This window comes from Pararge aegeria, chromosome 4 (assembly GCF_905163445.1).
Source record: "Pararge aegeria chromosome 4, ilParAegt1.1, whole genome shotgun sequence".
Classification (NCBI taxonomy): domain Eukaryota; kingdom Metazoa; phylum Arthropoda; class Insecta; order Lepidoptera; family Nymphalidae; genus Pararge; species Pararge aegeria.
This window is the reverse complement of record NC_053183.1, coordinates 9161509-9176356: the sequence shown is the minus strand read 5'-3', so window position 1 is coordinate 9176356 and position 14848 is coordinate 9161509. Positions and strand designations below refer to the sequence as shown.

General features: G+C 33.7%; 1 protein-coding gene across 1 annotated transcript in view; it reads right to left on the bottom strand.

The window, feature by feature from the left end:
• The window catches only part of LOC120623410 (putative GPI-anchored protein pfl2), a 95848-nt gene extending 81422 nt beyond the window's left edge, over window positions 1–14426 (bottom strand). Inside the window, exon 1 of the mRNA XM_039889430.1 lies at window positions 14106–14426. The gene's annotated coding sequence lies outside the window, so the exon portion shown is untranslated. The remainder of the gene's footprint in view (window positions 1–14105) is intronic.
• Between the last annotated feature and the right edge of the window lie 422 nt (window positions 14427–14848).

Here is a 14848-nt window from a genome sequence, read left to right as displayed (position 1 = left end):
CCAAGGTTCAAAGACTTGGTAAGAGTTTTTTGTCCGGCCTATAATGCTATCATTCTTCTTGAGATAAGGCAATAAACGCCACTTCAACGCAAAGCTCATTTATTTAGGAAAACACTGCAGTGGACTCCTTTTTAATTCCCCCGCCGTGGATTCTTTAGCATTTCATTATGTAAAGTTGTTGAATAGATGGGGGGTCACTTCAATAAGTCTAGGCACTTTTAAATACACGCTTACTTTATATTTTAGTTTCTTTAAAATAACATAGGTACTTATCACTTTCAACCGACTTAAAAGGGGTTTTATGTGTTTTTTTTTTCTTCAACAATATCTCTGTCAGCTGAGTATTGATTTAGAAAAATATTTTATTCTTTTAAAGTGGTTTAACTCTATGAAAATTATCAGAACTCTTCAAGTTATTTATTTTATATATATAACCTGATAGACGTATAACACGAAAACTGAATACAATAGTGCAAAAGTTATCTTATTATTTTATTTATTCTAGGACAATGTTCCAAACTTTTCAGAATTTTAAAACGACGAATCTATCTCGTATAGTAGGTATGTGTATTTTTGTAGAATGCACGCACGAATTGACCGATAGGTCTGACCACGATCTGACGATTCAATGAACGTTTTGACCTCAATTCATACTTTTGTTTTAAAAATAGGGTAGAAACAAATGAAACATTTATATTATAGATATCTAATGTATCTAATAACATAAATGCAAAAGTATAATATCCCTGCGTTTATACTTTTTCACACCACACAACCTTTTGAAATTAGGCACAGAGTATAGAACGCTAGACAGGTGTAGACATACTATTTGATCCCCGAAAAATATAGACATTCTTAATCGAGTTTGTAGCTGATATATTTACTAAGAATACCTATATTAAACTTCACATATATAATGCTATTTTTAGTTCTTCAGTATATACACTAATAATGGTTTCCGTACGGTTACAGCTAACAATTACTGATACATACCTTTGCTATTTAAATGATATAAGGCAAACAACCCTACCATAACTAACCATGGTATTCTAGAAAGTTGATTCCATATACGATATCATTAAGAAACATAGGTGCCTTACTAAGCAAGGCCACATGCGACCTTATAGTTCATGAGTAAGAAATAATTAATCATATTCTACGCACATCTCAGTCCTTCGGTCCTATTCACTCACAGAAAGTGGCTCACGTAACAAAGAACGGTAACCCAATACGTGACGGGAAAATATGATATATTATATTATATTTTTATTTATATTATTCCATCGCGGTACACACATTTACTGTCTGATTGGTTTCGACAGATTCCAATGTATGCGATGCTATAGGTAAGGATACTACATCATTGATTTAAATAAATATAATACATTGTCGAGCAAACAAGTTCTCAGACCACGGGCCACTCATATATAACTTTGTGTGTATTTGAATCTAAGTTACTCGACATAACCTTGCTGAAACGTCTATTTACCTAGCAGCAGTGGCGTGATCAGGGTTTTCAGCCAGGGTTTGCATAAAACAGACGCATGGCATGAAATTGAAAAATTCCCTTCAAATACGAGCTATATAAAATCATTAGGGTAGGCAGTGCTTTTGAGCTTGTATGAAGTGCATGCCACTGCCCAGCAATGGGTGAGGGATAGCCTGTTGTATCCAGAAAAAAAAATCCTGTCAAGTCGGCAAGGTTACATCGGGCGCCCTCTTGGTGCTAAAAGTTATAACTTTTAGCACAATTTTCATATATAAAAGGTTTAGTATATTTAGTAGGAAACTTGAGGTAGTTTACAATAAATTTCCAAATCTTCGAACCTGTTAGACGGCCAATTGGAGCAGTGGGCAGCGACCCTGCTTTTTGAGTCCAAGCAAACATTTTCCAGTTGTGGTAATCCTACCCATCGGTAGGTTTACCACAACTGGAAAATGTTTGCGTGATGAACATGAATGTTTTTTCAGTGTCTGAGTGTTTATCTGTATATTATAAGTATTTCATGTGTATTATTCATAAAAGTATTTATCCGTAATCTTAGTACCCATAACACAAGCTACTCTTACTTGGGGCTAGATGGCAATTTATTAATTTCCTATAGAATATCGAGTTCCATAATCCATTACTATACACCAAATTGATTGCATAAAACACTAGGCATCTAAATCACGGTAAAATCTCTGGCAGAAGGTCACATTTCTTACTGTATCGACGTCGTTAAGCAATATCTCTAGTACAGTGATGGATTAGGTGTAGCTAAACACGTAGGTATAAAACAAGTTGGATCATCGCGATGAATTACACCTTCCCGAATAAAAGTTCTTATTGTAACAGCTTTTTCATACAACGGATAAGGAGGTAGAACCAGGAAATTTTAAATTTAACTTAAAAGAGTTTTCCAATTCGAACGGCGTATTTTATTATAACGTAAAATATTTTCGTAATGTATGTACTTCGATTTCTGAACGAATTTGAGTGACAAATACATTTTTATTTGACAGAGCTGAGTAATGGATAGGAAAATGTAAAATTATATTTAATAATTATAAAAAACTATTTCAGCATTAAAGTATACATCTTCATCGACATCATATCAATTGTCAACCCATTACCTGCCAACTACAGGCCTCGGGTCTCCCCCCCCCACAATTAAAATGGGTTAAAGCCGTAGTCCACCACGGTGTCCACCACCCAGTGCGGATTGGTGGAATCCACAAACCTTTGAGAACCTCCACGATGTTTCCTCACGATGTTTTCTTCCACACAGTTGGTATGACCAACCAAGTGATATTTTAATTGCTTAAAAAAAAGATAATACAAATGGGTAGGTATCTAGACTTCTCATCATGAATTTCTACAATTAGTTACCTACTATTCATGTGTACGTTAGTTTTTTGTTTATCAGTATGATTATACGATTAAATATAATTATATAATTATATTTAATCGTAAAAATATGTCTATTAATTTTCGTATAATAAATACGAAAATTAATAGAAATTATCTACTTTTCAATTAGTTTTCCATCTTTGAAGCCCAATAGTATAATAAAATATAGAGTTTTAAAAACATCCTTAGAAGCCTTATTTCAATTAGGTATTTCACTAAATAAGACATCTAAGGTGTTTTTTAAGACTCTAAATTTTGTTATTACTATGGTATGGGCATAATAAAATTTTTCACGCTCCGAAAGCTACACCTTGGACTAGATACTTAGCGTAGAAAAACTCTGTGAACGGTGAATTATAGGCAAGCATAAACAAAATTACTGAATCAATTAAATTACAGAAGTTGCTCAACCCCTTTATTGAATTGATTTAAGAAAAACTTTTCATCACTTCTTTAACCGATAGATAATATTCTTGATATCTAAAATAAGATATAAAGAAAATACCTACTCGGTCTTTATTTTAGAACAAGAATTTTGCAACTATTCACTCGAAATTGTCGAAATTTCTGTTAATGTACCGTGAAACTGTAATGTTATTATTAAACGTAGAATCGATTGCAATTTGTTATTAAACATTTTTATTTTATTTTTAAACTTTCTTTTTAAAGGTGGTACGTTATTTTTAATCATCATTATCATTCATTATCATAAACCTGTAAGGTACCGGCCCACTTCATGGCATGGGTCTCTTCTCAGTATGATAAGGGTTTAACGCCGATATTCTTAAATGACTTATTTTAATCCAGCTGTTGACTGCAACTCCGCCTACGTAGTTCCGCTTTTTTCATATGAACAGAAAGCAAGCAAACTCTACGCAACATTTCCGTTAAGATCGGTTTATGAAAGCCCCCGGAAACGGTTCTATACTAGAGTGCGTTTTGGAGATTAAAGAATACTGTGGCCATATCAGAGATACAAGCTATAGGTATTATGCATCATATCAAACCATTACCGGCCCGTTACAGCGCACAATGAGAAGGGTTTAGGCCGTAGTCCACCACGCTGGCCCAGGGCGGATTAGTGAACTTCACACGCCATAATGGAGAACTTTAGGTAAGGCATACAATTTTCCTCACGATGTTTTCCTTCACAGTTGGATTATAATTGAGTGAGATTTTAATTGCTTAAAATGAGCATAGCTTAGAAAAGTTAGAGGTGCGTGCTGGGATTCGATCTCGGACCCTCGAAAGTGAAGCCGAACGCATAGGCTTCACCGCATCACCGCTTCCGTTCTCCGGTATTATGTAGGTATATTATTAATATATTATTGCGTGCAAAATTTCAGGAATTCGGTGCAGTGGTTGAACCGAGCAAACAAACAAACAGTGCCTGTTTGCTACACTTATTAAAGTATGTATTTTACTTTGTTTTATTATTATCAAATGCATCAATGTTTCTTATTGTGTTTCTGCGGTTTTGTAACCGCAATAGATATGTACCTACATGAATCTTAGAATAATATAATGCTCTTAACAAGGCTTTAACCTTAGAACTGTTATTGCCCTCTAGACGGTCTAGTATTGTAGTTTGAACTTCGCATAGAATTCCAGAAAAACTTTGCTATCGTTCATATCAAATTATATGTAACTGTTGCCCACGACTTCGTCCGCGTTAATTAAGGTTTTTACAAGTCCCTCGGGAACCGTCTATGATAACTGACTATGAACGCTATATATATTGCCTCGCTGATTATTGTAGGTAATATATTAGGTACAATCCGTGGAAGTAGTTCCCTTCCGATATTTAAGAGTCGTCTGAAGGACTACTACCTCTCTTTGAGTGATGAAATTTGAAGTAGATTCTTTATATTCTTTTTTTTTTTTTTTTTAACTGTGTGTTAAAATCTACTTATATATATTATGTTTATTATATATTTATATATATTATGTATATTTTCTATTAATATATCATGTAGGTTTATTTTATATATTACGTATATTTATTTAAATTATATATGTATTTGTATCTTATTCTTACATTTTGGTATTTATGTATATCTATCAACACTCTTGGCATTATCCCGTTCTCTTGCTGTAAGTCCTATCTACAAAGGTTGCCTGTAAGAGATTGCTTGCAGCAATAAGGCCGCCTTTGCATGTCTACATTGTGTACTGTATACTCCTTACTGTTTCTTTTCCTGTATGTTATACGTGCAATAAAGTGTTTCTTCTTCTTCTTTTTCTTCTTACAAGCATATTAATAAGCATTATATAATATTTAAAAGACAATTAGAACTAAAATTTAACTTGAAATCCTTCACTTAATTAATTTCATTTCCCTACTTAATTTCATTGTTATTTTTAATTTTGGTTTCGAATGACATTGAATATTATTCAATATAATCAAAAAAGATTTGCACGATTTGTCGTTGACAGCAGATTGTGTAGGAGTGTATTTTAATTATTGTAAAACAACTTATTATGACCCACAATTCTAGCAAATACATTCTATTACATATAAACAATTAACAATATAAATATTATTTAATCACTTAGTAGGTAAGTAGGTACATAAGGATCAATAACTTGTGAAAAAATATTATAGCCTATAAATATACGTGATATTTTAGCTTTCTATATTATCGTCGGTCCAGTATTTTCGTACCCTATTTGGTGAAAACAAACAAAAAAGCTTCCCTCTTAATATATTAGTACCTACCTACTATAGATAAAACCCCGACCTTCAAGCAAAACATTTCAACTATTTCTAGTATAAATGTTGTAAATTTTCTGTAAATCATATTAATAGAGTTTTAATTAGAATTTTAATCCTCAATAACTTCGCGATATAAAGCGGGTTGGAATCTAAAGGTTTATTCTCGTTACACCCTCCACGGGACGGGCTTAAACCACAGGTCCCCTGTGGTGGTTGTGAAAGCTAATAAAGTAGTAGCAGAGCTCTTTGTGTCAGAGCTCGTATTTGTGGAGTACTACCGCAATGCTTATTCCTGCCACTAAACAGCATTGATGGTTTCCGATGTAATTACAGGGCGATGAGGCTTAACACCTCAGGTTGATGGATGGACGGACGGACGGCACTTTGAAGAGGAGTTTTTTTGCATGCCCGGCGCAGTGATTCTCTCTTTACAGGCCTTGGTAATCTGATTGGTCCATCAATTATAACTATTAAAAAATATATAGATTTGTATAAATTAATTTCTTCTACACTGGTGAGTTCCTCTGGTAAAAACTATTAGTATCCCGAACTAATCTATGTTCGTGGGCCTTCATTCAGTTGCTAGAGGCACGACGGAAAAATATATGAACGAACGAACCTCCGCCTGTACCGGTTGTAACGTGAAACGTCCTTTACATTACATCACGCGCTTTAATCGAAAAACTCTAAAGGATGTTGAATTCCAATTAATCGTTAGCATAATTTACAGTCAATTTCCAAACTTCTTCAAGAAATAGTTGAAGTATTTTGCATTTGTAATAAATAAAATAGACTTCGCGCCCATGAAAATTATGTAAATGATATTCCAAATCATGAAAACTTAGGAAATCAGGCTAAGTTTAACTTAATGCCGACTTTTGAAAATTACTCTATTATACTCGTTTGTAACTGTAGTGGATAATATGTTCAAATATGGATAACGAAGTAATCGCAGGTTCGCATCCCAGTTTGCAACCAACGAACTAAAGTGATTGGCTCAATATATACTGCAATACACTAGGTGCGCCTCGCGTCTTACTCGGTGTGAAAAAGACGTAAATATTGAAATTTTGTGTACGCGGACATCGCGAACTAATTTTAAGGAAGTTTGCTATGGGCCTGGCTTAATTATAACTCATTGACTTGAAATTTGGTTTTTCATAAATCGTGCGTGGATTTTCTGTTGTATAAAGTAAACCATGTTGTATAAATTAATCCAGGGTATATAATCTATGTCCAAAATATTGAAATATTTTAATAGACAGAATTCGAACTAACTAAATATATTCGACATATATAATAAATATAATTCGGTAATATATATTTTGAACGTTTACGCCGAAGCTCCTAAAAGTAATATTTCCCGTTTTTGCAACATTGTTCATTGATGCTCCGCTCCTATTGGTCTTTCGCTCCAAACAATAAATAACCTGTCTGAGATTGGCGCGTTCAACCAAACTCTACGTTCAAAAAATATTATTAATATTAGTATATAGAAGTCTAGATTTCCTAAAAAGAGTTCTAGAAAGGAAGAAGTTATCACGGAATTTGAAATTTCGCGACTGTTAATATTTTGTGCACGCACGACACAGGTAGTTAATGTTCGAAGAGAGCTTGCGTAAGAATCGAAAACAGCGTGGATGGGAGGAGGCGGATACAGCGAGCGACCTCGAAAACGATCTGTGACTCACATATGGCATTTGACTGCAAACAAAGTTTAGAACTTTACTGTTGACGTTCTGACAGCTTCTCTGAGTCAGAAAAAATATATCAACTCGCAAACAAATAGCGACATGGTAACTTTCGGGTATTCCTACATAAGAAATGAAGACAGCTGAAATCACCAGATCTTACTAAGTGCAGGTAAGATTTTAATTGGGCTGTAATTCTTTAAGTCATTTTTATTGCCAGATTTAAATACAGGACTAAGTTTTTCATGTTTATGGGGAAATTGTGTGTATGATGTTAGACATTACTTTCACAGACGTTTTTTTCAACTTTAACATCCTAAAATTGTTTATAATATCTGATACCTACATATATATGTTTGAAATATGAATTCAAATAAAATGTTGCACTCTTTAACATTGTATAGAATAAGTTTAATTATTTAATTGAATTCCAATATTTGAGTATTTCATTTAAATTTAATTTAGTAGTATTTAATTAAATATAATTAATTGTATTTGATTTAATTTATCTTCAAGCAACGGTACTGAGAGGCCCTCGTCTCCATTACATTAAGGTTAATCTTAGTTTATACCTCTACCTATCTGTTGATATACATTAAAGCAAGTGTATATATGAATAAGTCATGTAAAGTAGGTACTTTTAAACTGTTAGTCACAAGGTTAGTGGTTGAGGGTTCACTGGATAATATTAGCGAAAATAACTAGGTGTAATAGATTTTTAAGCCACAATTTTTTTTAATTATGGTTGGAGGAGTGAGATTTACGTGTTTGCATTTGTTTTTATTCCGTTTATAAACAAATCCAAAAACTAATATAAAGCAGCGGAATTATTAACTAATGCATATTAAATTAGTTTAGTAACTGTAAAATATTGTACTCTATAAAAGCCAACTATCAGTTGGTACCGATTTAACATGGCATTAGAGTTAAATATTGGATTTTACAAGGAGTTCTAACTGAACGCGTTCATATATACTGAAGCCCAAATTTTAACGGTGAATACAGAGTAGGTATGGAATGTTTCGAAGCGCTCCACAGTATATCCACCTGGGCTATTACATATTAAACTCGATGCAGTCCCCGATACATGCTCTACTTCACGGAAACAAATTTGCGAATGCAATGCGGCCTATTTCAATGTGCCCGAATTCTTTAGTCAATAGCCGATTTATGTTACCTCAGCAGCGTATCCGTTAGTGCAGATAAACTATTGCAATTACCACGTAACAGCTGCCACGAAATCGAAAAAGAATACGAAGCTTGGGTAAGTATATTGATTCCGTGGCTCAAGTTACATAAAATGTTGCTGGAATAACAAAATCACTAAAATGAAAGGTTTAAACTGTTCGTTTTTCAATTTAACAAAATATTTTATTTCAAAATAAAAATGTTTTATAACTAATTAATAAATCAATGTAATTGTTATAAGGTTGCTTATTTCAATTAATTTAAATGCTTTCATGATGTCAATTTATTCAAACGTCTTATTTATTGTGGCCTGTAATTATGCACAAACGTTTATTAAATTTGAGTAAAGTAAATTTATTTGCTGTCGAAATCACTTGTCTTAATAACAATGTTTAGTAGCATTCCATTTGAATTATTTTGGAAAATAGTAATCTGTACATCGTTTAATCACTCGTTTCAAAACAAACTGCAATTTTTAATAAGAATTTATGTCACGTTTGTAAAAATTCTAAATATTCTTTACTCTATATTAACAGAATAGTTAGTATCATTCAAGGTACATCCAAATATATCACGTCAAGGATCCGCCGACAACGACAAAGGATGTACCATAAAGCTTTATTTAATGAGCTATTGCTGTTCAATTATATTCTATCTCATAGAGGAAAGAGGGGTTGTTGTTTTTTATTCTTGTGTTAAGTTACGTAGTTAACGTGCTATCCCGGGCAAGAAGAAATAAAAAAAGTTAGAAAAAAATATAAAAATGATACATAGCTATAACTTTGAATAGCACTTTTATTCAATCAGTGTTCCAAATCATGTCCAAGTCAAGTCACATTTTTAACGACACGATTTAAACAGTTTTTACACGAATAAATTGTAAAAACACCAAACAAAAATTTAATATAGTTCCCGTCTAGTTTTTAGTGTCTTGGATTTTGGTTTTTCATTTTACTGTTATTATATAATATGTATATAGGAACATCTAACAGCAAGTTTGTAACTGACTGATTTTACAGTTCCGGTGGTCCAAAGAAAAAACCCTGACCCTGATATGTCTAGATAAGCCCTTATACAAGTTGGCTAAGTCATTTAATCTTACAATTCTCGGCGGCGCACTCGATGTCGCAAAGAATTCCATGGTGACTACGAAATGCAAATTGCCACGGCCGAGGCGCCGAGCCGGATCTTACTTGTGACTGGGTTTTATTAACACTGGCGATGCTTTGTTTGGTTTGATCTTGGTTTTGATATAAAAACAAAGGCAATTTTATACCGAAGGTTTATTCTTTTCCACTATATATATTAAATCCATACCATTATTTAGTCTCCTTGCGTTATCACATTGGAATCTTACATCGCGTATTTACCGCCCTACCGACAAAGCCTCTTACCAGATCAGAGCAGAGAATAAGCAGAAATTGTACGTTCCCAAATGATTCCCACAGGAGATCGACCCTTGGACCTCCCACTTCTAAGACCACAGCACTCACAAATGTGGTTTCAATATTAATTGGCAATTTATATATATACCTGAATATTATAAATTAGTTGTTTATTTTATAGTAGATCTTATCTTCATTTTATTTCCTCATTGGCTAACTAGTTTAGCTTTTCCAACTAGGAAGGTCTCGAGTATCGAAATTTGGACTTGAAGTCCAAATTTCGATACTCGAGTTGAATTTAAAATTACTGATAGTCGATTTTTGGACAAGTACCTACCTATTTCTCACGACCTGAACTGAGGACTTCATCCCGACGGGCAACATGTTGATTAACTGAGCCCTGCCCTTTTTATTTTATGTATTGTTGTGGGCTCTTCTTAGACCAGGGCGCGTTTGGAACCCTGGAAGCTTTAGGTTTAAGTTGGCAAACGAAGTTATCACCATCCCCTTAAAATTATGTAAACATATATGTATGAACGCTTCATAAGTGCCTGTGATAGGCCTACATGAATAAAGTTTTGAATTTTAATTTATAATTTTACCACATCTATTACTAGTATCAATACTCATGTAAATCGTCAGTCATGTATCAATTCTCATGTAAATCATCTTTTGTAGGAATTTTCACACTCAACACAACTGTCCAGCAATACCCTACGATTGACTTTATGTCAACTTTCGCGGAGGGTTTTCCAACGCCACTCACGCTATTTATAAAAGAAAAATACCTGTTCCTCTCAACAACTCGGTAAAGCACTTGCTTATTTACCTGTTATTGATATAAATGAAAGCATTAAGCGTAATTATAATTATGGTTACAAGAAAACGAGTTCAACCGGCCACCTGATCACGATACTCAATTATTACGAAATGTTTACGAGGTGGTCGTGATTCGAAAAAAAAAAACACAAAAATTCGTGCGGTTATGTAATTTGTGGAATGGGCCGCTGTTACACAATAGAACTTTCTCAGCATTTGTTGGTTACTTGTTGATTTCTTTTAGTTAAAAAGTAACTTTTTACTTGGATGATAAATGTCACGTGCCTTAATGGCGTATGCCAGTCTGGTGGACTAAAAGCCTCTGGGAATGGGAAGGTTTGCCCATAATAAACACGCTACACTGGGAAGAAGGGTTAGAGATCGCAGTAGATGGAAGTGCTTAGTTCTCCGTTACATTCCCTTAGTACTGTACTGTTTGTAATACTTAACATGAATAAATGTATTTTCTTTCTTGCTTTTCTTTCTTTCTTCGTTCGTACGACACCCGCTGGATGAGGAAGTTTATTCTGATATCTGATGCTGAATGAAAAACTTTATTCTGTTCTGCTGTCACCATACTAAATATATTTACTCATTTATTTTGATTCGTTCATTCATTCATTCACATTCGTTTTGATCAATAATATACAAGATATGCAGCCTCATACAAAGTCCAGCAAATATCTGTTCAATGATAAAATATTGCATAAAATTATAACTCGTGACATTTCCACTGGCCATCCATGCCAGGGGTTTATTACATGCGCGAATTTTTTTGAAATCTATGAAGTTATAATTATCCTAGTATAATTATTTTAGTATAATGGGTGGGGTGTGAGTTATAGCTCTAACCAGGTTGCTCTTCTAATAATTTTAAATGACGATGTGAGAAGGTGATAACAAAAAAAAACACCCGGTTCAGTTTATTGTGGGTTTCTGCTTAGAACCCTCGTAACTTTAGTTTTAAGTTTACGAATATGGTTATCGCCATCATCTCACTACCGTGTAGTTCTCATGTAATGTACGCATCAAATGGGCCTACTAGAATAAAGATATTTTTGACTTTGACTTTGACAACACTTTGTAGGAAACATCCTATAGGCATGCAAGGAAACATCCTTTTTTTTTTTTGGCGTGGTGGATAAGCTCAGGAATACATCCTGCAAAGGGTCATCCTGTGTCCATCAACTTGAGGCGTTGGTGTTAAGTCACATGTGCCTGTAATTACACCGGCAGCCACGCCCTTCAGACCGGAACACAGCATTGTTTCAATTGCTGTATCACTCACTGTTATTACCTCCCAAAACGAGCTCTGTCACAAGAAGCTTTACTACTACAATCTTCTAACATACATACATGGCCCTTCTAAAGTTCTAATACAAAATAAAATAACACACTCATATATTATAGTGAAGAGAAATCTGCAGCATTTTTTTAGAACAGTCAGATTTGTGATTATACTAATTCCAACCACACACTGGCCGTAGCTTTTTTTTAGGCGCGAATGTTTTATTGAAACGTAGAGATGGGTGCGTTCTGTTTTCATTATTTTTCCATTCGGAATCTCTCGGCCCCAAAATTTTTTGGCCGTAAATCACTAATCCGAACAATGATCTTACCATAACTCCACTGGTCACATATATTGCGCCTTAAATACTGCCTTCTGAATTTGTATATAACCTAAGCTTAAGAACATAACATGACCGGATTCGGATGTAAAACTTTGCAAACTAAAACGGCCGCTCAGTTGAGGTCGTGTTATAGTTTTAATAAAATTAAACAACGAAAATAATCAATAATATCTACACATATACTTAAGACGATTGGTTTACTTATTTTGATAAGAATTCATAATTTTTAATACTAGGACCAATAAACATGACCTAACGATTTTAATTATTTGTTCAAAATAAAAAACTACTTTTTGTGATTTAAATATAATAGTTATACATATGCTATCGCGGTCTTTTTTGTGGGCATTATCAAGCTCTACAACTTTTCTATAGAACGCAATCATATATCTCTCATCGTTAAGGCAGCGAGCGTTTTTTCTCCGACTAACTTTGTTAATCCGACTACCTCGAAATGTTCTTTTTAGTTTTTAGTTTAATACGCCTATGACACTCACAAATAATGTGGCTTTATATCGGTAAAAGAATTTTCAAAATCGGTTTAGTAGATCCAAAGATTACCCCCGACAGTGTCTCAAACTCACAAAATGTACGTCTTTATAATATTAGTATAGATATAAACAACTATATTTTAGTTTATGCCAATTTTTTATATCTAAATACTAAGAAAACTAAATGCAATTTTTTTCTGTCGAGATTGTTGTATTTCATCGTGTACATAACCATTTAGTGTGATATGTGATAAAGAATAATATATATTTTTCTCTGTAAATAAACTGTTGTTACAACCTCATTTTGGAAAAGTCTATATGCATAATAAGTTAGTTTAATTTAAGTCGTATCAGATTTGAAGAATTGGATTTTGAAACAACAATATTTTTCACTGATCTTAAACACCTACCTACCATCCAATCGATACCATTATATGAGCTCATTATAAAGGTACCTTTCTACGTCGTTCAAATAGCCTATTGTTGAGATTTATTCTTCCTTTTTGATCTCTGTAACGAATTTCACAAAAGAAATGTATTTCCTCGTAAGTAATTAAGTTCGTTAAGGGTTCGAAGCGTCGAATTGCCCTTTGCTTTCATGTCCAAAGTAAGGGCTACTGGGAGTATCTTATTACAAGGCAGATATGAAGTTGGGTTATATTGTAGCTATCTTATTTTTGTCACCCATTTTTTCTCCACATAAAAAGTGAAGAAGCAAATACAGTTCTGTGGTTCTGGGTTTAGATTGAAAATTACGTTGTATATTTTTGACAAATATTTAGAGACATGCGTGTATTTTTTTTATCCCACTACAAATTAGCCCTTGACTGCAACCACACTTGAAGACTAAACTTGGCTGAAGTGGTGTATAGAATTTATTTTAGTCGGGTTACAAAATTGTAATTAGGTGCCAATGTTATTTGTGTAATACGTGCAGAATCTCGTCTCTACTTATAACGCAATATACCGAATATCAATTGTTTAGAGTGGGTTTAGCAGATATTACTTAATCGATAAATTGCTACAAACCTAAAATTTCTCATATGTACATAAATAACAAAATAATTATTATATAGGTATAATATAATAAAATAATATATTTATTTCGTACAATTTCATCATCATCATCATTATCCCGTTCAATGAAAATCCACTGTTGGACATTTCACACAAATTCAACGCTATTAATAATATACGTATAATTATTATAACAATTATAATTAACTGAAATAATTCAAGTGATTTTTGAACGAAATGTAAACAGCCTCAGGCTAAACTAAAGAAAACTTACCAACAGCACCAGTAACAATCCAATCTGGGGCAAATAATACACAACAAAACCACAGACGGTCCGAGCACTAAGAAACAGGGTTAGGAAATTATATAAAATAAATTCACCAGGGTCAAACAAGACGCACTAAAATAAACCGCGAACACAAAACACTGAATTAAAAAAAAATGGAATCAGGACATCAACGTTAGGGCTTGTTAACTGCGATTACATACATTTCATAATCGATGTATGAATGTTGTAATATTTACGTAATTTTTTCAGGCCGTCAGATGTTCGGAACGATGTTGTATGGGGGACCGAGTATACCACTCCCGGTGAATGGTTGCTCCGCACTGCTGCCCGTAACGGCAAAAGGTCGTTCGTTACCCACATTCTCTTTCCGCGCAAGCCTCCCCAAGTAGGAGCGAGACGGACAAGATTTATATACATATTCGCAGCGAGTTGAAAAGGGATAGAAACATCACAGCTTCACAGAAAACCCGAATTCAAGACTTGATAGTTTCAACTTAAGACCACGCTTTGCTTTGTGAATTATTTAAAAGATATTTGTAGTTTCACAATAATATGTGAGTAAACGGACACTATGTTGAAAAGTGACAATTGTTATATCTGACAATGAATAAAAAGTAACAATGTGATCAAGCACTTCACACGAACTTTTTACTTGATAATGAAATTACTGTACTCGTAAGAAGTTTCAAGTGCAAAAATAATGAAATTATTCATTACCACACTTACGT